Raw genomic sequence first — 24629 nt, forward strand, 5'->3', positions numbered from 1 at the left:
ATATTTTTTCCATAATCGTGGGTTTTAAAAAAAAATATTTATTTCCATAATCGTGGATTTTAAAAAATATTTTTTTCCATAATCGTGGATTTTAAAACATATTTTTTTCCAATAATCGCAGATTTTAAAACATATTTTTTCCAATAATCGTAGATTTAACAAGTAAAAAAGCATTAAGTTCGGCCGGGCCGAACTTTTCATACCCTCCACCATAAAATATTCATTCCTGTCCCCAACTTTAAGTGAGTACGTTAAAATGTCCGATAATGTACATAAAATGCTTCATTCGGGAGGCCCTTTTTTATGGTGCCTATATCTAACTGTTGACAATTTTTGGTGGGCTAGAAATTGGGAGGTACTGTTATATAGGGGTTATAATAAAACATGGGCCTATGTTGACAGTTTTTGATGGGAGCCTTTAATGTCAAATAACTCCTAATTCGGTTAAAAAATTTAGCTAGAATCCTCAAAATATCGAAAATCGGTACATAACGTGGGAACTTCAAATGCCATTAACAGCTAGTTCGGAGGTATCTGGGCTATACGAAAATATGAACTTAAATGAAATATTTTTGTTGCAGAATTTTTGTTGACTTTTAAATTTCAAATTACAGAAAGTTCGTCCAAAAAATAAAGCTAAGGTACGGAAAATCGGGAGGTTTGTTTTGGGGCTATACAAAAACATGGACCTACGTTCGGTTAAACATTTTAAGTAAAATCCTCAAAGTACCGAAAATCGGGAAGTATCGTTATATTGGGGCTATGTTGAAAATTGTTGATGCAGATGTGTGGTGACCACTACAACCTTCAAATGTCAAATTACGGTTAGTTCTGTTAAAAAGTGTAGCTAAAATTGCCAAATTACTGAAAATTGGGAGGTACCGTTACATGGGAGCTATATCCGAACATGGACCTATGTTGACAATTTTTGATGGAGAGGTGTTGTGACCACTAAGAACTTCAAATGTCAAATTACTGCTAGTTCGGTTTAATATTGTAGCTAAAATCATCAAATTACTGAAAATCGGGAGGTACCGTTATATGGGGGCTTTCTTGACTATTTTTGGTGGAGAGGTGTGGTGACCACTAAGAATTTCAAATCTCAAATGTTCAAATTACAGATAATTCGGTTAAAACTTGTTGGTAAAATTCTCAAAATACCTGAAATCGGGCGGTAACGTTATTTGGGGGCTATTCCAAAACATGGACCTATGTCCACTAGTTATATAAGTTTATTGACATTTATGAACCCTAAATGTCAATTGACAGCTAAATCGGTCTGAAAATGTAGATAAAGACGTCAAAATACCGTAAATCGGGGGTACCGCTATATGGGGGCTATACCAAAACGTGGACCTAGGTCCAAAACTTTTGTTATATAAGTTTAGTTACACTTAAGAACACTAAATGTCAAATTATAGCTATATCGGTCTGAAAATGTAGCTAAAAACGTCAAAATACCGTAAATCGGGGGGTACCGTTATATGGGGGCTATACCAAAACGTGGACCTATGTCCACAACTTTTGTTATATAAGTTTATTGATACTTAAGAACCCTAAATGTCAAATTATAGCCAAATCGGTCTGAAAATGTATCTAAAAACGTCAAAATACCGTAAATCGGGGGGTACCGTTATATGGGGGCTATACCAAAAAGTGGACCTATGTCCACAAGTTTTGTCGCATAAGTTTATTGACATTTAAGAACTTCAAATGTCAAATTATAGCTTCATCGGTCTTAAAATGTAGCTAAAAACGTCAAAATACCGTAAATCGGGGGTACCGTTATATGGGGGCTATACCAAAACGTGGACCTATGTCCACAACATTTGTTATATATGTTTATTGACACTTAAGAACCCTAAATGTCAAATTAAAGCTAAGTCGGTCTGAAAATGTAGCTACAAAACGTCGAAATACCGCAAATCGGGGGGGTACCGTTATATGGGGGCTATACCAAAACGTGGACCTATGTCCAGAAGTTTTGTTAAATAAGTTTAATGACACTTAAGAACCCTAAATGTCAAAATATAGCTAAGTCGGTCTGAAAATGTAGCTATAACCGTCAAAATACCGTAAATCGGGGGTACCGTTATATGGGGGCTATACCAAAACGTGGACCTATGTCCACAACTTTTGTTATATAAGTTTATTGACATTTAAGAACCCTAAATGTGAAATTATAGCTACATCGGTCTGATAATGTAGCTAAAAACGTCAAAATACCGCAAATCGGGGGGTACCGTTATATGGGGGCTATACCAAAACGTGGACCTATGTCCACAAGTTTTGTTATATAAGTTTATTGATACTTAAGAACCCTAAGTGTGAAATTATTGCCAAATCGGTCTGAAAATGTAGCTAAAACCGTCAAAATACCGTAAATCGGGGGGTACCGTTATATGGGGGCTATACCAAAACGTGGACCTATGTCCACAACTTCTAATTTATAAGTTTATTAACGCTTAAGAACCCTAAATGTCAAATTATAGCTACATCGGTCTGATAATGTAGCAAAAAACGTCAAAATACCGTATATCGGGGGGTACCGTTATATGGGGGCTATACCAAAACGTGGACCTATGTCCACAACTTTTGTTATATAAGTTTATTGATACTAAAGAACCCTAAATGTCAAATTATAGCCAAATCGGTCTGAAAATGTAGCTAAAAACGTCAAAATACCGTAAATCGGGGGGTACCGTTATATGGGAGCTATACCAAAACGTGGACCGATATAGCCCATCATCGAACTTGACCTGCCTGCAAACAAAAGACGCATTTTCCCAAAATTTCAGCGTCCTATCTCCATTTTTGTGGATGCTAGAGTGATTACCACAGACGGACGGACGGACGGACGGACGGACGTGCTCAGATCGACTTAGAATTTTACCCTGATCAAGAATATATATACTTTATAGGGTCGCAAATGAGTATTTCAATGCGTTACAAACGGAAAAACAAACTTAATATACCCTCCATACTATGGTGGAGGGTATAAAAACAAAATATTTGTTCCAATAGTCGTGAATTTTTAAAAAGTATTTTTTTCAATAGTCGTGGATTTAAAAAAAAAATATTTTTTCCAATAGTCGTGGATTTTTAAAAAGTATTTTTTTTTCAATAGTCGTGGATTTTTAAAAAAAAATTTTTTTTCAATAACCGTGGATTTTAAAGAAAATATTTTTAAAAAAAAATCCAATTATCGTGGATTTAAAAAAAATATATTTTTTCCAATAATCGTGGATTTAAAAAAAAATATATTTTTTCCAATAATCGTGGATTTAAAAAATATATATTTTTCCAATAATCGTGGATTTAAAAAAAATTCCAATAATCGTGGATTTAAAAAAAAAATCCAATTATCGTGGATTTAAAAAAATATACTTTTTCCAATAGTCGTGGATTTAAAAAAATATATTTTTTCCAATAATCGTGGATTTAAAAAAAAAATATTTTTTCCAATAAAAAAGTATATTTTTATAAAAAAAAATATTTTTTCCAATAATCGTGGATTTAAAAACATATAGTTTGCCAATAATTGTGAATTATAAAAAAAAATATTTTTTCCAATAATCGTGGATTTTTAAAAAAAAAATTGTTCCAATAATTGCGGATTTTTAAATTTTTTTTTTAAAAAATAAAAAATATTGTTTAAAGAAGATCCACGATTATTGGAATTTTTTTTTTAAATCCAACATTAATTGAAAATATTTTTTAAATCCACGATTATTGAAAAAAAAGTTTAAAATCCACGGTTATTGAAAAAAGTTTACAATCCATGACTATTGAAAAAAGTATTTTAAGTTTTAAAAAAATATTTTGTAAAAATCAGTGTGACAATTAAAAATTCTTCCTATTAACCCTAGAATGTCTTTACTTTACTGCTGGCAATTTGCCACTTGAAACCCCGTGTGATCTCATACACACGACAATATTTGTGCTCATGTCGCCAGCAACAAAATAACGAGAATTAATCAGCGTATATGTTTCTTATGAATTTGTAGTTGGTTTTTTGTGTAACAAATATTAATACTTGTAGTAAAAACTAATTTTCTCATGTTTTCCTCTCGCTGAATGTTTGAAAGTATTATTCGAAAGAAAAAACTTAATTGATTAGATTGAAGGTTTCGAATTCCAACTAATTAGTTCTAGCTAAAAAGCGCCACACTATCTATGACACAAGAAAAAGGCGTCACCAATCGAATATCTCTTGCCAGTGGCAGTTGTAGAATGATCCAATTTTAACCACAAAACACGGTATAATTTACAGAAAACCTATCACCAACAATAACACCATAAATTAATAGCCTAAATATTGTGGCGAACTCATCCGCACGTAGGCATAGGCTGGCTAACAATTTAATATTGCATAAATGGGAATAAGGAATGTGATGTTCAAGGAACTCATTTACGTTGTTTCTTATTTTTTTTTTTTTTTTTTTTTTGCTTTGTTTGGCATTGATTGGCTTGGTTTTCTATGTGAATATGGGTTAAATGCCTTGGAAATTGGACGTAAATTTAAAAGGAAACGAGAGTTCAAATAAATTGTGGTTAGCACAATCAATAATCATTGATGTAAGTTTTTGTTTTTACATTCCACAGCCTATTTGCTATTTGCTTCTCGTATATTTGTCTTATGGATAATTCCAAAGATGTGTTGTTGCCTCGTCTTCATTGTTGTTATTTAGCAATTTGTCTCAATAACTTTGAAAGATAATAAAATGCCAGATATATGTAAGTACCAATCATTGAGGCACACATCTTTCCTATATTGAACTTGTTTAAGTCTATTATTGCAATAGGCTTCATTGCTATCAGCTTCTAATAAATTATCTTCTTGTTGTTTTGTGGTTAGCTATTGGTACAGAAGAAGGCCAAATTAGCCAATGTCATCATTTGTTTTTCGCCAATATCTTTAAACAAAAAATACTTTTCAATAACCGAGGACGAATTTCGTGGATTTATTAAAAAAATATTTTTTTCAATAATCGTGGGTTTTACCAAATATTTTTTCAATAATCGTCGGTTTATTTAAAAAATATTTTTTTCGATAATCGTGGATTTTAAAAAAATATTTTTTTTTCAATAATCGTAGATTCTTTAAAAATATTTTTTCAATAATCGTGAATTTTTTAAAAAATATTTTTTATTTCAATAATCGTGGATTTTAAATTTTTATTTTCAATAATCGGGGATTTTTAAAAAATATTAGTTTAAATCATGGTGGATTTTTTAAAAATATTTCTTTTCAATATTAGTGGATTTTTTAAAATTTTTTTGAATAATCGTGTATTTTTTAACATTATTTTTTAAATCATCGTGGAATTTTAAAAAGTATTTTTTGATAATAATCGTGGTTTTTATACCCTCCACCATAACATGGAGGGTATAATTAAATTTGTTATTCCGTTTGTAACACATCGAAATATTCACCGGAGACCCTATAAAGTATATATATTCTTGATCAGGGTAAAATTCTAACTCGATATAACCATGTCCGTCTGACCGTCCGTCCGTCTGTTGAAATCAAGATACCGCGCGCAATTTTTAAAATAGAGCTTTGAAATTTGGTATAGACTTTTCTATTACCCTCGGATGTTTGATATTGCAAATGGGCTACATCGGTCCACGTTTTGATATAGCCCCCATAGAACGGTAGCACCCGATTTTCGGTATTTTGAAGGTTTTAGCTTCATTATCACACCGAAATAGCTGAAATTTGGTATTAAGTGTTCATTGGTGGTATAAAAACGGTATTTTGAAGGTTATGGCCACAATAAATGGCTGAAATTTGGTATTTAATCTTCGTTAGGGGTATTCAAATTTCCCCTCTAATTTTGTCGGTATATTTAGGTCCACGCCTCCATATAGCCCCCTTAGAACGGTACCTCCCGATTTTCGGTATTTTGAAGGTTACGGATATTGTTTTACCGAAATTGCTGAATTTTGGTATTGTCTTTTTCATAAACGAAAGGAAACTAATTGTTCCATTTTACTTTAATATTTAATATTAAAAAAAAAATATGTATGTATATATTTTTTTTATTTTGGTTAAAGTTTCAATCTCATTTGATTGATTTTAAGTCTGGAGTATTACCCCAATTGCTTAAGCTTCATCATTACTTTCTGTTACAGAGAGTAATGTTTTTCAAAACGAACAGACAGTGTTGCAAAATTTTACTGGTCGCCACCAATATCACGATTTCATCAAGGCGAAGGGAATTATCAATTGGCTTTTCAGCTTTTTGAAATGATGCCTTTTTAGCGAATGATGTTCTTTTCAACTTACAGAACTCGGTGAGTTCTTAGTTGATACGTGCTGATAGTTGTTTGCAAATATTTTTGTTCTGATGATTTTTGGGAAAGCCGAAAAGTGAGTGTGATTCTCATTTATTTCAGAATACTAGACACTTAGACACACTAGACACAACCGAACGGTTTTTCGCAAAAAAAGGCATCATTTCAAAATGCTGAAAAGCCAATTTATAATTCCCTTCGCCGGGATGAAATCATGATATTGGTAGCGATCAGTAAAATTGGGGTAATACTCCAGACTTAAAAAAAATATTTTTTCAATAATCGTGGATTTTTAAAAAATATTTTTTCAATTGTCGTGGATTATAAAAAAATAATTTTTTCAATAATCTTGGATTTTAAAAAATATTTCATTTTCAATAATCGTGGATTTTTAAAAAAATATTTTTTCAATATTCGTGGACATTTAAAAAATATTTTATTAATAATCGTGGACATTTAAAAAATACTTTTTTCAAATTAGCCCTGATTTTTAAAAAAATATTTTTTCAATAATCGCGGATTTCTGAAAAATCATGGATTTTTAAAAATGAATTTTTTTCAATATTCGTGGATTTTATAAAAGAAAACATTTTTTAAATAATCGTGAATTTTAAAAACATTTTTTTCAGTAATCGTAAATTTGTATTTTTTTTTTTTTTTTTTTTTTTTTTGAATAAATCGACGATTTAAAAAAAATATTTTTCAATAATCGTGGATTTAAAAAAAAAATTCTTTCAGTAATCGTGAATTTAAAAAAAAAAATATTTTTTTCAGTAATCGTGAATTTTAAAAATTTTTCCATTATTGTGGATATTTATAAAAATATTTTTTTTTATAATCGTGGATTTTTAAAAAATATTTTTTCAATAAGCGTTAAGCTAACTTTACTGTGATATTAGATAACACAGAAATGTTCAGTTTGAGAACATCTTTAAAGAAGGAATTTCTCAATAAGAAAGAAAACAGGAGATCTTACAACTCATGAATCGATCAATATTTCCCAATCGTCATGGTTCTGACCATGACCCGATTAACAAGTCTTCAGCAAAAACAACTTATGATTATTTTTACTTTAAAGTTTAAACATCAACATGTTTAAGATATTTGTTTACTTTTTGTACTGTGATTCAATCACAATCCGTAACATTGACAGTTCAAATCAGCTGTTTTGCTATGGGGACCAGTTAATATGATTCGACTTATAGATCCCTCACTAAAGATACATTTACACTGACAATTATTATCATGATAATGACTCTGATAATTTATATATAATTTATTTCCACGCAATAAACTAAAATAAATCAATATAGTGTTTTAAATTAGTTTCCGTTTTTTTTCGCTTTACATTTTGTTTACACTTCACTTATTATTTTGGCCTACATTTTGTAAGGTCTGTCTTTGCAGTGACACCATTCTTCAAAGGCTTCAAGCTGTGTTTTGCAATGACATAAACAGCTGATTTGTCCGACACATGTCAATTGATTTTGTTGTTTTGTTTTCATTCATTTTAACAAAAAATAATGGTGTTATGCTAAAAGCAAAACAACAATAGATTAGAAAAAAAAACTATTACGTGCAGCGTTCAAAAGGTGATAAATTTTGTGTTATAAATGATCAGGAAACAAATAAATATACGTACTGCAAAGTTTTGAAGTTGTTAATCACTTTTGTTGACATTGCAAAATTTACTTTTTTCAATGTCTTTAAGAAACGGCATGCGAACTTAAGGTTAGACACGACCATTGCAAGGTGTGCAGGTGTATAGATTTAAATCCGGGAGAGTTAGTGTATACAAATTCATTTTCAAAAATGCAAATAACTTGCAATAGGCAAATATTGAATGTGCGCATAGTGACTAAAATGCCCTATTTAGGGTTTGCTTTGTTAGGTCTCTCAGTTTTGGGGTCCCTTCTAATTAGCTTGGGCTCGGTTGTAAAAGTTCAGAAGCAAAAAGTAACAAAATCAGTTATCGATAATTGTCGGTAATCTAAATGTACTATAAAGCGGAGAACACACCATCAGTTTTGCTCAAATAATCGGTTGATTGCCAGTGTGACCGCTCATTGTTGCCAGTCATCAGGCAACCAAAAAATGTGTTGTGATTGCTGGATAGTTGGACATTTATCGATATTTCCGAAAAAACGACAGACAAAACTGATAAGTGTGTTGGTATGGTTTGAAAGAAAACATGGAATGGAAATCCTCAAGAATCACACATGAGATTTACCAGATAAACCTTCATTGAAGTGAGGCGGCTTTGATGGATAAAATAAGTAAACTTTTCAAATTCGCATAGATAATCTGTCCACATCTGGTCTGACTTTGGCTAAACGCAGGGAACATTTTTCAAAGGTGGCAAAATACCCCTTAGTAATGTTGGTGACATTTCTCCACAAGTGGTGTCTTAAGACACGCCGTTCGGACTCGGCGATAAACAGTAGGTCTCATACCATTGAGCTAAATATGAATCGGAGTGCACTCATTGATATGAGAGAAGTCACCTTGTCCCGTATGGGATTTTTGTGGAACAATTATATATCATACTTATATAGTATCTCTATAGCCAGTCTGACAAAACCTATGTGCATAACCTCTATATGCTTATTTAAACATTTGAAAATCAAAGGCCGAAGAGGACATTCGAAGACGCCATTAGCGACTTCTAAGAACTCAGTTCACAGAATCACCAAGGAGCAGATGATCTCTCCATCGCCAGACTAACAAAGAAAATCTTCTATGTCCAAAGATCGAAGAAGACTATTGAAGCTCAGGAAACCGAAATGATGATTTGTGACTTCCACGTCCGCCGTTCGTAAAGTCACTAATCAGCAGGGTTAGAGTTGGGTCAATCAAAATTAGAATGGGCAGTATTTTGGGCTTGCTGAATCCTCCAGTATCAAGTGAACACGTGTGTCAATTTTATTCTTCAAAGGCGTGAGTAAATTTAACAAATTTGCTTAGTCTTTCGATAGAAGAACGAAGAAGACGACTTCCAAGTCCAGTTCATAACTCACCAATAACCAAAATTCATATGGGCAATATTTGGAGTGCCCGTGCCGCGAATAGCACGCAGGTGCATTAACTTGTGTATCGTGTTTTTGTTATTTTGTGTCATGTAAAACGCAAAAACATCCGAAGCACGGTCGACACGATCGACCCAGTTAGGAATTCTACCGTAACCCGACTTTAGTTGTGCCCGTATTGAACGCGGTTGCCTTGGAAGAAATCCGAAATTGCTAAAGGATGTTGGTTTAGGACTTTGTTGCATTTGTAACCATTTATGGCATTGGAAACTGCCAGTTGATGCAAGGTGTTCAGAGAGTTCGCTATCAACAGTCGGTTGATATTGACTGAAATGACGTCTTGGATGATCTCACGATATTAACTGAAGTTCTTACGAATGCGCCTATGTGGTGGATTTTCCACCACAACTTGATGATGATTGACTTGGCTGATAGCATGCCAACAGGAACTGTGTAGTCAGCAACACATTATAGGTTTGTTCGTTTACTCAATAATTTGTTCAAATTTGTACAAGTTCAGTAACTTCTTGTAAACGACTGAGGTCATTAAATTGTACTGTAGAGTAAACGAACAACATCCAGTAACAATTTGCATAAATTACTTGACTTTTGTAGTATGTTACCTGACTCTCAGCTTTCTGTTGATCCATATTTTGATCCATTTTTGCCATTGGAACTCAACCCGTGGCAATTCGAAGAGCATTATTTTGAGGATGTCCAGATCGGGGTGGCATAATTTATGACAGAGCGACGAATGAACCTTATATATCGCTATCAATGTTTCCTTATCCTTGTCCCAGAAGGTGCCAGCTAGCTCATGATTTTAGGACTTTGTTTCTGAATTTCACCTACTAGTTGATAGGGGTGACTTTGAAATAGAAATGAAAGAGATTGTCGAAGGCCAATTGGAGTTTGGATATTATGAGGATACACCTATCATTGAAGAATATATTAAGCTGTTTGTTGACTTCTCTAATCCAGGAAGTGAATAAGGACACTGTATTTTTTGCCGTAGATAACTTTATATTGCGTTCCCGGAAATATTGTGATTGTAGTTAAATAGCCGGAACATTTAGCGTCGATGTTGACATCATATAAAATTATTCAGATTAAAATTATTGTCACATTCGTGGGTGTATGTGCCTAAAAATTTTGGTTTGTGTATACCGATGCCTCTAAAGAACCCAGCAACAAAATTGTAAGGCATGTAATGTAGTGCTACTGCTATAGAGATCCCTACAAGCAATTCAGTTTTTAGATCCCTACAAGCAGCGGCATCATTTCTTTCAAAAACAGAAAAGCGTGTAAACATTTCCAAAAGTTTCTTACTAAATAAAAAATCGCAAGTTGCGAATATTTTTGCGGTAACTCACGAGAGGAAAATTTAATAATTGAGTGCAGTTGGAGTTCATTTCAAAACCTGGATTTCATTTCTGTAATTTTTATCGATTAAAAAGGGCGCAGCCCCATATTCAGTAACTTTTTAACAACTTTACTCATTGTTTATTTTACAACAATTTCATTGGTTTGTTTTGTAGTTGTTACAAAAAAAAAAGAAATTATAACAACTTTTCAATCGATAAAAGTTACAGAATAGGCCTACTGAACTGGTGATGGGAAAACAATATAAAAGGATGAAGGAAGAACAGTTCAGATTGGATTAAATGGAGAGCGGAGGAAACAAACTCAGTTGCGGTTAAATTCAATGGCGACTTTTTATAATTTGTGTTTATGAAATAAAGTTTTTAATATTCTTGTTTTACACGATATCTGGGATATTTTTAAATGGCTTGTATTTGTATTGCATCTTTGAACGGATTAAAAATACATTCCGAAGCATGTCTTTTAATTCAGTACAATGCATTCAAGAAAAGAACGTGCTGCTAAAGTAAAGTCTGCTAAAGTAAAATGTGCGGCATTCTATCCTAAAGGTTTGGTGAAAATTCCATGCGTTTCCTGGAAATGCAAAGCCAACATTTTGGTAACAATGCAGTGTTTAGATTATGCTTTATTTAGCAAATCCAGTGGATTTAAGTTGCCATTATACTACAATATGTGTAAAATAAATCGAGATAGTTCAATTAAACATAGTATTAATGTGGAATTTAAACCAAGTTTTTAGAGAAAATGGCATGCTTATGACCCGAAATAGACTGCATCTATTAGGAATCATGCTCTTGTAAAAAAATGATTGAAAATTAATATTTTGAAGTCACGCCCCATCACCTGCTCAAGAAAATTAACTGCATCTTTTGAGGTAAACTTTTTGCTGGGTAGGCGCGGTTATATCTCTATTATATGGTCAATTGAGATGGCAACAATAGCTTTGAACGAATAGGTAATCTTGTTCCATTTGCGGTTCGATCCTTTTCGTTCCGATCCTCTAAAGGAACTAGGTCGCTCATTTAGTTCCATAGTTCTTTTCAGTTCAATCGTTTAATAATATCGTCCGGTTTTACGTCAAAAAGTAAGTAAATTAAAAAATAATACTATTATTATAATTATTATTATTTGAATACAACTATGTGTACAACATCCATTTCTCATTAATAAAAGAGATACAGCTGATGAACACGAACTGATGGTATTATATGAGGTTGTGGAACTAAATGAATATATGTAGTACCAAACGTTCCTTACGTGGAATACTTCCATTGAACTGGTTCGATCTGGAACGACCATGGCAGAATCATGAAGGTACCTGTATCAGTCCAGCTGATGGTACAACGATCTGCCGAACTTGATTTAATTTTTTTTACATAATAGGCCTGTACGATAACTTTCACAGCAATAAATGCTTAACATGTTTCAGCAACGTCTCTCAGAGAATTTTAATCTCTCATGCAAGAAAAATTGCAGAAAGTTATCGAACAACATTTTGTAACAACATGCAAGAAAGTCAGATGTTTCCGAAAATGTATGAAAATTGTTTTTGTTTCTTTTGATATTTTAGACCAAATGAAAACATAAATTTTAAAATTGCATTTTACGTACATATGTATTTAAAGCAATGATCCTATCCACAACGCTTTAGAATCTAAAAAATGTGAAATTGTGAAATTTTCTTGGTAAAAAATTTAACATTTCAGTTGAACAGCTGATTTCAAGTCAGCTGGCAAAACTTGCAAATTTTTACGGGAAAAATTTTCTCAGCAAAAATTTGCAAGTTCTCAGTCACAGAACTGTAATGTAAAAAATTGTAATGATTTTTTTTATTACATTTTTATTCAAATTTTCCGAATGAAATTGTGTGGAAAAATTGTAAGAATTGCTTTATTTTTGCGAAATGTTTTGACATTTCGCAGGACTGAATACTGATGGATCTACCCATGATCCAAATGAAAGGTCATCTAAAAATACAAGCTGATACCTCGATTTCCTGTCAAAATATATTGTCGTATTGTCTTTTGAAATATCACGAATAAAACATTTTCTTCAATTATCTTTGTGTTTTGAGACGTTTATTGTTGTGTGATATAAAAGAAATCAAAAATACAAATTTTTAATAATAGCAAAATCAAGGCGAAATAATTTTTATTCGCAGCAACAACAACTTTTGAAAGTGCAGATTGGTATTTTTTGGTGAATTTGCCTTTTTGGTGACCTTCTTTATTGGACCATGGATCTACCTATTCAACGACACGTCTCTATACACAAGTTAATGTTATAAAATAATAAAAATAAAAATAATAAAATAATAAGATAGAAGAACTATTATGGGCGAATTGTGTATTTTGGATTTTCATAGTATGAAGAACATCCCTACTACAACATGTCGATATGAGATCATTTAGAAAAACCCACATATAAAGACATTGCAGGATTTCTACTTTTAGAAAAAACATTAATTTTGGTAACGTTTGATGGTTTGAGTATGTAAAATTTATCAGTTAAGTTAATCCATGAACTATCATTGTGAAGTATTTAGGATTCTTAGGATTGTGATTCCCAACATCTATAAACAGGTTCGTTTTTACGTGATTAAAACAATAATTTTATAGTTAAAATTCTTCTTAATGTATTTACTAGAATACACTTCAATATTTGTAGTGCCTAGAATCTTGATTCACTCGAAATGCATGCACAAACCGCAGAACAATTTTATTTGAACAAATTTATTTTATTGTAATAAAACATTCCATTGGTAGTGGAATTCTTATCTCTGCAACAAAGAACCATTCTCAGATGCTGATTGTTTCATGTTGTTTTCAAATTTAGAACAAGTTTTATCATGGAAAAAATTCATTATTCACCACCATATGTCTCACTCACTTGTTTTTTTTTTATCACCAATTGTGAATACGCCCTAGAATTATAAACAAATGTTGTGATTTTTTTAATTGGAAATACACACAAATACACATTTGGTATCATTTACAAATTCGATTTATAGATTGTGAAATTTTCAAATTTTTTTCCGATTTTCTTTTGTGATGATTTCATTATTTCGTTATCATGATTTCATATTTTCTCGTTTTCATTTAAACACTAAAACTATTTTCTTTATTGACTCATTCATTCGCCATGGTTAGACGACGACTTGAAATACTCAAAAGATTGGAAAATTCTCTTACTACTCTGTTCAATCCCTTTAAAGCAAAACATGTCTGGCTTTGTTATTCGTCGGTTTCTATAACAAATTTTACTTCCGTGTATTTGGTTTTTTTCGTTTGTTTCAAAACTGCTTCTTTCATTTATTTAATATTTAGTTTTATCCTTTTTTATAACCCACCTTTGCTATTTGGTTTGTTTTTTATTGTTTTGTTTATATTGTTTTCAATACTTTTTATTACACTCATTTACTTATCCTTAAATTGTAGATTTACCTTTTTTGCTTTAAATTTCCACCCCAAATAGAACCGAAATGTTGGGTGAATTTTTCATGGCACATAGAACTTTTTTTGGCATGCGGAATATTTATGACCGTCTGTCTAGGACACTACCCTACTATCCATGGCGGTTTTGGTAAACAGCCGGAGAGAGAGCAGCAAAAAGAGAACACACACAGGACATAAAGCAACAAAAATCAACACGCGACACAAAAACAATAACGAAGAAAACTAAAACGGAAATTCCGCAAACCGTAATTACAGGCAAAAACCGAATGGAAAACAATTTCTTTTTCTGTGTATGTACGTGTGTAAGGATAACGCAATGCCACATACAAAGAATTACATATGCTCAGAAAATAAAATCCGTTTACTCGAGCGCTTACGCACACACACACGTTGTTTGTTGCTTTTCCTTGTTACGACGGCACAAGCGACAACTTTACGTTACAAAGGATAACGGTAAACTCACGTCATATCTTGAGGTAAATACACACAACAGATGACTCGCTGACAGACAGACAGACTATCCGGTGGCCGTGTATGAAGTGGAGAGATTTGTTTGTTGTTTTTCCTCTTGAATGATTTGTTTTTGACACTTGTGTATCCTCGTCGATGGAAAGTCTACAATGAAGGGTAGAGAGAAAAACCCAAACAAATGATTTTGACAGCTGTCAAACTGCACTAAAATAACCTGCTGTTAGTTGTGCGCATGTCTCTTTAACGAGAAAGTGACAATTCACAATTTTCTCCTTCCCTCCCCGCTCGTGCTCTGCAATGCCAGACAAAACAAAAATAATAATAATAACGAAAGTTACACATGGTTGGAGCCACAAAATCATCCCCCCTTTTTACACCCTCTAACATTTTGGGGATACAATTTTCTGTTTTTTATGGTTTTGAGGGAGGATGTCTATGCAACACTCTTTGACAATTACAACAAAACCAGGAAATGAAATACCCTCCAAGGATTAGATGATGTGTGGGGGAATTGTGTGTGCGTGTTTGTCAAAACACATTGAATCTCAAGTGAAAGCCTCTCTCCCCCCAAAGAAAACAAATCTCATTGAGAGTTTTGTAAAAAAAAAAGAAACGAAAGGGAATATTGTATTTGAAGTTGCAAAAAACCGGGGGAGGGAAGGACAATTAAATGTGTGTTAAAGTGCTCCTAGGATTAGACATCGATCTGAAAATAAGAATTATGTGAAAGAGGAGGGGGCGAATTATCCCAAGGCAGACATTCAATGAATTTTAATTATATACCACCAGACAAAGCAAATTTAACACAAAAACGGGAAACACAATTTTAAATACGAGTCTATGACCCGCAAAAGACCAGGTCCAATTCTTTATCAACAGTGAGTCTGATATATCAGAGGAGCACATAGTAGATTAGTTTGAAGACTCTTCGACTTTTCTTTACGAACCTTACAAACTGCTAATTGAGAGCAAAGGCCGCGTTGGTTTCTCGAGCGGGGAACCTGCCGGTGGCAATACCATCCATTCATTCAGGTGAAATAGAACTAAGTTTGAACAAAATATTACGGAGTGCAAAATTTGGTTCGAATCTGTTTACAGCGATATTATGTGTTTGTTGGGTAAGCCCATGCATCCTGCCCTATTGGTCCAAAAGCTTTAAGAAATCCTATGCTGACCAATGGTGGTGGTTCAACCTTCGTACATCGTAATAAATTTTCTCGACCAACCAACTCCTTCCGGTATCTCCCCACAAAAGTTCAAATTTTTAGCTTAAGGGCTGTTCGAGTATAGTTTTAAAATTTCTATCGAAGGCGGTCTGTGTTATTCTGGTATAATTTTTTTGTTCACAAATCCATGCTTATTTTAGGGTCATTTTTTAACCGAACTGGCTGTTATTTGACATTTGATGTCAGCACACTTCTTCATCAAAAATTTTCAACATAGGTGCATGTTTAGGTGTAGCCCCTGTATAACGGTACCTCCCGATTTTCGCTATTTAGAGGGTTTTATTTTTATTACTTGACTGAACTACAACTTGACATTTGAGATTCCCTGCAGTCACAAAACTTTTCCATCAAAAATCGTCAAAATAGGTTCATGTTTTGGAATAGCCCTTACACAAGGGTACCTCCTGATCTTGGGTATTTTGAGGGTATACGCTACATTTTTTTACTGAACTACACGTAACTTGACATTTGAGATTTCTCGAAGTCACGAAACTTCTCCTCCAAATATAGTCAATTCTCCTCCAAATAGATCAATTTTTAGGTATAGCCCCCATATAACGGTATCTCCCGATTTTCGGTATTTTGAGGGTACAAGCTACAATGTTTAGCCGAACTAGCTGTAATTTGACATTTGAAGTTCCCAGTGGTCACAAAATGTTCTCACAAAAAATATTCAATATCTTTACACTTTTTGGTAAAGGTCCCATCTAAACGTACCTCCCGATTTTCGGTATTTTGATCGTTTTAACTGTATTTCTTGGCCGAACTTGCTGTAATTTGATATTTGAAGGTCCTATTGGTATAGACCCATGTTTTGGTAAGGCCCCATATACAGATACCTCCCGATTTTCGGTATTTTGAGGGTTTTGGCAACATTATTTAAAGGAACTACCCGTAATTTGGCATTTGAGGTTCCATGCAGTCACAAAACTTTTCCACCAAAAATTGTAAACATAGGTCCACACTTTGATATAGCCCCCATATAAAAGTACCATCTGATTGAACACATTTTTATACCCTACACCACTATGTGGGGAGGGTATTAAAAATTGGTTTGTCCAAAAAGTTTGTAACGCATCGAAATAACGGTCGTAGACCCATACTTATATACTAAAATTATTGTCTCGATGAGCTGAGACGATCTGGCTATGTGTGTCCGTCCGTCTGTCCATCTAAACCTTGTAATCACGCTACATGTCGCAAGTTTGATCGGATCGTCACCAAATTTTGGCAGTTGATGGGGGTCCCGGAGGGGAAGAAGACTACTAATATTGGTGATGGCCGGATAATATTTAGTGGTCGGAATGGACAAAAAACTTATTTGGAGAAAAAATCAAAGTTTTTTACAAAGTGAATATCTCAGCTTCTATAAGAAGGAATACCAAAAGCAAACGATGTAAAGTAGGTTGTCGTACGTGGTCAAACAACGAAGATATCACAATAGTCGGAGTTCTTTTTTTTCCTTATTTTTTTCTCCCATCGGACGCCTCCCCAGGGCGTCAGATATGGCGGGTACCGCAAAAATAAAATATGCGGGGCGAACCAAAAAAAGGAAAATGCAGCGTCTGACCAACAATTGGCGGCAGCAAACAGCATCTGTACTCCATATGGAGCGGCTGAATATATAGACGGAAAACTTAACCCTTCAGAAGGCAACGGGAAACCACTGAAGTATTATCCTTCGTAAACCAAACAGTATGAATGAAAACAATGAAACATGGCCCTCAATCTCCGGTAATACGAGGGTGCTAAGAATCCCCGGAGGTAAAAGAAAACAACAACTTAACGTCGGAACATGGAATGTCCGCAGTCTACATGAATCAGGAAAACTAGCCAATGCAATTTCGGAAATGAACAGACTAAATATTGACATTCTTGGGATTAGTGAAACATGGTGGCCAGATAATGGTGAATTTTGCTCCCAAAACACAAAAATATTTTACTCCGGAAATAATAACAAAAATCATAGAAATGGTGTGGGCGTAATAGTAAAAAATAGCATAGCGAAGTGTATAAGTGGTTTTGTCCCGAAATCTGACAGAACAATGCTATTAAAAATAGAAGCCAAGCCAATAAACATCAATATCATCCAAGTTTATGCACCCACAGCAGATAAAAGTAATGAAGATATCGAAGCCTTCTATACAGAAATTGAAGACTTAATGAAAATGACAAAACACCATGAAATCACGATAATACAGGGCGATTTCAATGCCAAAGTGGGTAATGATGTAGTACATGGTGTTACTGGACAATATGGACTTGGTGAAAGGAACGATAGAGGCGACCGGCTAATTAATTTCTGCCAAGAATATAAAATGCTGATAACAAACACGATGTTTTGCCTACCTAAAAGAAGGCTTTATACCTGGAAATCCCCCCAGGACAGAGAGGGAAATATAGTCAGAAATCAAATAGATTATATTCTTATAAACAAGAGGTACAGCACAGCCATTACAAAAACTTCAACATATCCAGGGGCAGATGTACCATCAGACCACAACCTCCTGATGACGAGTCTATGTACCAAACTTAAAACAACAAAAAATAAAACACCAAGAAGGAAACTAAATATTGAAAAACTAAAAGATGAAAATACTATGACAAATATAAAAGAACGCGTCAATTCGGAGTTAAGTAGGATCAACGCAGAGGATGTTGAGAATATGTGGAACTCCATTAAGGTAACTTTAATATATATATAACAGACAATGGTCTAGGAAGCTGCAATCGACCACAAAAACAGAAAGAATGGATGTCAGATGAAATACTACAACTAATAAATGAGCGTCGTAAATATAAAAACAAAAATTATGAAAAGTATTGGGAATTGAACAAAGAAGTACGAATAGCAGTACGTGCAGCAAAAAACAATCATCTTAGAAGCCAATGCAAGGAGATAGAAAGACTACAAAATCTGCATGACGACTTCAATCTCCATAAAAAACTAAAAGAAGTATCGGGAGTATACCGGAAAACAAATTCCAAAATCTTATATAACAGCAATAATGAAGTTGTGATTAGTACTGAAGAGAAGAAGCTGATATGGATTAAATACATAAAACAGTTATTCACAGACGACGGCCGATCCACTTACGAATCTATTTCCTCACCACTCACAGGAACCTCAATTACCAAGCAAGAGGTAGAGTCTGCAATAACGTCTTTAAAAGACAGGAAAGCTTGCGGTCCAGACGAAATTCCTTCGGAAATTCTGAAGTTGATAGACGACAACAACATGGACATTTTAACAATACTGTTCAACAAAATGTACGATACGGGCCAATTTCCTCAAGACTGGCTGAAATCAACATTCATAACTATCCCCAAGAAAAGTCATCCAAAATATTGCAATGATTACAGACTAATAAGTCTAATGAGTCACGCGTTAAAAATATTTCTCAGAATAATACATTCCCGAATTTAAAGGAAATGCGAAAGCACCATGGGTATAACCCAATTTGGCTTCAAACAATGCATGGGAACACGGGAAGCACTTTTCTCTATACAGACACTGGTTCAAAAATGCCGCAACGCAAAAAAGGATGTTTTCTTATGCTTTGTTGATTACGAGAAAGCCTTTGATACAGTGAAGCATGATAAACTGATAGAAATTCTTACATCCATTGATATAGACCAAAAATAGATCCAATGTATGTATAAAGAGCTTATACTGGCATCAATCAGCGCAAATAGAAATAAGCGGAGAACTGACGAAAAGCATCATTATATCTAAAGGTGTCAGGCAAGGTTGTATTCTTTCTCCATTACTCTTTAACATCTACTCCGAAAAAATATTTCAAGAGGCTCTTAACAACGTTCAAAAAGGTATATATTTAAGGTATATTCCTTAATAATAATATAAGATATGCGGATGACACAACAATACTGTCTGATAGTATGCTTGGACTGCAATTTTTAATGCATCAACTATCCACATACAGTCAATATTACGGACTAAAAATTAATATGCAAAAAACTAAATACATGATTATCAGCAAGAACAATAATTACAACAACATCACGCTGCAAGTACAGGACACATTTATCGAAAGAGTAAAGAGCTTTAAATATCTTGGATTCAATATAAACGAGAAATGGGATTGCTCAAGAGAAATTAGAAGCCGCATAGAAATGGCAAGAGACGCATTTTATAAATACAAAAAAATTTTGTTAAGTCATGATATTAATCTTACAACAAAGCGACGATTTATAAAAACATATGTTTGGTCAGTTTTGCTATATGCTGTAGAAACATGGTCTTTAAAATCAGCAGACATAAAAAGATTAGAGGCATTCGAAATCTGGATATATAGGCGCGTACTGAAAATATCATGGACTAATTTCATACCTAATGCCGAAATCCTGAGAAAAATGCACTGCGAGAGGGAGTTGATCGATTTGATAAAGAGACGAAAGACATCATACCTAGGACACATTATGAGAAACCCCAAATACAAATTGCTACAAAATATACTACGGACAACTATTGCTGGCAGAGCTGAAAGAGGCAGAAAAGAAACTATATGGCTAGACAATATCCAAGTATGGACGGGAATTCGGGATTCTGGAAGACTTTTAAGTGATGCTAGAGACAGAGATGCCTTTGCAGAGATCCTAAAAAATATGTGAAATTATAATATCCTAAGCAAATAATGATTTTTTGTAATATTGTTTTGGTCGCCTATAATTCGAAAACCGAATTGGCAAATAAAGAAGAAGAGAAAACCCAATTTTTCATTTTTGCGATTTTAATTATAATGACGAATATCACAGCTTTGGTTGGGGATCTTCCAAAAGCAAAGCATGTCTATGAAAACAGAAAATCCCATCTTTACAATCATGCAAAGTAGGTTGACGTAGGTGACCAAACAACGGAGATATCGCAATAGTCGGTAATACATCCCATTTTTCGATGTTTTTATCGCGCTACAGGTAGCAATTTTGATCGGATCGTCTCGAAAAGTTGAGGGTTAATGGGGTCCCATAGAGGAAGAAGCCTATTTTGGTGAAGTTCGGATAATATTCAGGATTTGGAAAGGACAAAAAACTTATGCGGACAAAAATACAAAGTTTTATTCTTATTTTATTCGTATTCCAAAAGGAAAGCCCGTCAATGGATCAGGAAAATATCACCTTTATTTGAATTGTGCTGACGAGTATCTCAGCTTTGGTTGGATGCGTTTCAGCAATAAATACATTCTAAGCTTTAAAATGTTCCCAATTGCGGTACCAAAATTGGTAAAATGTTTGTGATGCTGAAAAAGGCGCTGGGATATTCCAGTTTCCTTTTAATATAATTTTATTTCCATGTCAGATATTTCTGCTTCTGTTGTACATATTCCAATTAGAGAGCTTGATACCCTGTAGGAAGCATGGGGACACGTGTTGACATGTCACCACTTTGTCTACTATTATGGTGACAAAGTCAACACTTTGTCAATAGGTTGTCAACAATGATACTTTTACCTTAATAAGAAGAAGCATTGTTTATATTGAAAACTGATAGCCCAACGAGGTATCTTCTAATTTTTTCTTCATTTTCTTAATTGATTGGCGTAAAATAAACTTCGTTAAAAAAGTGTTTTTGTGAAAAATCAATAAAATATTTAATTTTAATAACAAGTATGAACAAAGTAATTAAGGAAAGGAAAATAACAGACAAGTGAAATATATCAAAATACAAATTCTGAGGCGGCTGACAACATTTGTGGTGAAACTTCGACAATTAGACATTTTATGGAATCTTTAGAGAAGATTGTGGAGCCTGACGAATATTTGTCCTGTCTCACTGGAAATGATGAACACAAATTATATCTGATATTTGGACACGGCATAATAATGACTTAGAATGTTGAAAACATTGGCTTTATTTACTAATTTTGTGTTTATGTGGAATCTTGGGCTTTATAAAGATAAAAAAGACTGTAATACGTAATTTGTACTTTTTTAGTATTTTCATAATTATATGTTTTTCTTTAATAAAATATACTATTTAAACAAAAGTATAAGTTCATCGTTTTATTAAACACACTATATAGTTTTTTAATCTATAAAAAGTTCCAAATAGACCAAAAAACTTAATGCCTAAATGCCTCCATACGAGCCTTTATGTACTATTGACTCACTACCTCCAATGTCAACACATGGTTCCTCAGGAACTACTGACATACTAGTTCCAATGTCAGTACTGAATTTCGAATGACACGTTCATACAAAATGTCTATAGGAAATTACATGAGTTGTCTACAGTTTGTCAGTAGTACTGTTGACAATGTCAGTAGTAAGTCAGTATAGATTCACTATTGACATTTCCTACAGGGTAGTGAAACTAAACCATCTGGGCTTTAAATTAATACAAAATGTGGCATTTATGGTAAAATATCAGAGTTATTGCAAAATAAATGCGCTAAGCTGTCTATTTGGTTTATTGAAGACATGTAAAATGCTAATCAAGAAGACCTGCAAAGATTTCAATCAGTACCAAGTAGATGTCGACAGTAGTCAAATATAAAGTTAAATATTAATTATTTTGGTTTAGTTCGCCTTAAGTCATTTGGCATAAAAGCCACATAGGTGAAAACTTTAGTATCTCCCTAAAAGAAATGTTTACGAGTGAAAACTTATGCACAGGAGTAGTGGTGTAGGGTATCACATAGTCCGCCCCGTCCCGACTATAGCCTTTGCTCACTTGTTTAGATTAGATTTAATTTTTACAACTAAAATTGTGGTCGGGAAAGAAAACTAATTATTCCATTTTAGTTAAGAGGGTGGTGGAGGTTATGAGCCCACAGCCTCTATTATGTTTCGCTGATGGTAGCAGCTCATCAGACATAACTTTTCATTTCTCACACGCAATGTGTTTTTTATAGTGATAAGCTTTTAACTCATTCCACCTGGATGGCATCCACAACAAAAACTTTTAAGCGCAGCCTTCGGAATTTATGAGTTTGGCTTCGAACGCTAACACGCCATGATAACACGTTTCATATGTTTTTCAAGGAGGTGGGTTCAAACCCCAGCCTGGCTCAAGCACAATTTTTTATTTGAAAATTTTTCCTATTAGGGCGAAAATTATTTTAATATTGATTTAATTAATTTCTCTTTGGAGTCGAGCTTATTGATCAAAGATTTTTTGCATGTGAAAAACGAAAGCCGAAGATTCGACTTGAATTACGGGTTTTTGATCATAAACTAAGGCCTAAACATCTCCCTTAAAAACGTTTCCGTTATAAACAATTTAAATAAGATTTTTTCTGTGATTTTGCACTTTTTGTCTAAGCACGAGCCAATTAACTATTAGAAGCAAATAAAAAAGCAGAAATAATTTGTTTGTTGTCCTATCTGACGACCTTCTTATAACAAATTGCATGCCGTTGTTGCTTGTTTCTTCTCTATCTTATCGATTTCTTTTTTGGCGCTAACATTTTTCACTTTGCCTTCTTTCGACTCAGCTGATTTAGAATATTTAGTGTGGGTTGTTAGTTTTGAAATGTTATGCTTGCTACTTCTTCTTCGCATTCATAATCTTTTATACTATACAAACACACATTTAGTGATATTTCATATCTCTACACATTAAAAAATACACACATTTAGACATAACGGCTTTTGTATGTTAGTTGAATATTTTAAACTTGGCTGCTTGGCCTACCTCTTATATGAGGTGTATTAGTAACAAATTTTAGTTACGTGTATTATATCAGACGACGTTTAGTCATTCAGCAGATTTTTTGGTAGTTGCCCATCAACAATGAACGATAACGTCAAGCAATGAACGACAACTGTTCACTTTGTCGGGCAAAGAGAAAAGAAAAGCTCATACAACATTTTTGTGTTTTGCGAAGGCGTACTTTTGTAACACTTTTTGGATATTTTCTTGTTTTCTTTCCATCTCATTTTGGCCATAAAAGTTATGTCTTTTACTGCTTTGTGTAAGTTTTTGTGGCCATATCTGTTGATTCATTGATCATTTAGTTAATATCGACAGACAATCACCAGCTTCACCACTATGGAAGTGTTAATTATCCACCTAAATGGTCAGCAGGTTTAAAAGAAAATAAATTTTTAAAGACAGATTTGGAAATTGGTATTTTGAAAACAAAAACGGAGTTTGAAAGGAATTTTTTTAGATGTTTGGGTGTGTGAGTGTTTTGGGGTCCGCAGATTAAATATATTTTAATTTAAAAAAAAATGCACTGCGAGAGGGAGTTGATCGATTTGATAAAGAGACGAAAGACATCATACCTAGGACACATTATGAGAAACCCCAAATACAAATTGCTACAAAATATACTACGGACAACTATTGCTGGCAGAGCTGAAAGAGGCAGAAAAGAAACTATATGGCTAGACAATATCCAAGTATGGACGGGAATTCGGGATTCTGGAAGACTTTTAAGTGATGCTAGAGACAGAGATGCCTTTGCAGAGATCCTAAAAAATATGTGAAATTATAATATCCTAAGCAAATAATGATTTTTTGTAATATTGTTTTGGTCGCCTATAATTCGAAAACCGAATTGGCAAATAAAGAAGAAGAGAAAACCCAATTTTTCATTTTTGCGATTTTAATTATAATGACGAATATCACAGCTTTGGTTGGGGATCTTCCAAAAGCAAAGCATGTCTATGAAAACAGAAAATCCCATCTTTACAATCATGCAAAGTAGGTTGACGTAGGTGACCAAACAACGGAGATATCGCAATAGTCGGTAATACATCCCATTTTTCGATGTTTTTATCGCGCTACAGGTAGCAATTTTGAT

At 33.6% G+C, this 24629-nt stretch overlaps 1 protein-coding gene across 3 annotated transcripts in view; it reads right to left on the reverse strand.

The window, feature by feature from the left end:
• pigs (GAS2-like protein pickled eggs) overlaps positions 1-24629 on the reverse strand; it is a 418326-nt gene that overhangs the window by 358314 nt on the left and 35383 nt on the right. The window contains exon 1 of one of the 3 annotated variants that reach the window (XM_073971920.1): positions 14153-14786. The exons of the other annotated variants lie outside the window; for them this stretch is intronic. The gene's annotated coding sequence lies outside the window, so the exon portion shown is untranslated. Of the gene's footprint in view, positions 1-14152; positions 14787-24629 lie in introns of those variants that run through there. 3 annotated transcript variants of the gene reach the window in all.

Source organism: Musca autumnalis, unplaced genomic scaffold (assembly GCF_047663935.1).
Source record: "Musca autumnalis isolate F117 unplaced genomic scaffold, ASM4766393v1 scaffold_3, whole genome shotgun sequence".
Lineage (NCBI taxonomy): Eukaryota > Metazoa > Arthropoda > Insecta > Diptera > Muscidae > Musca > Musca autumnalis.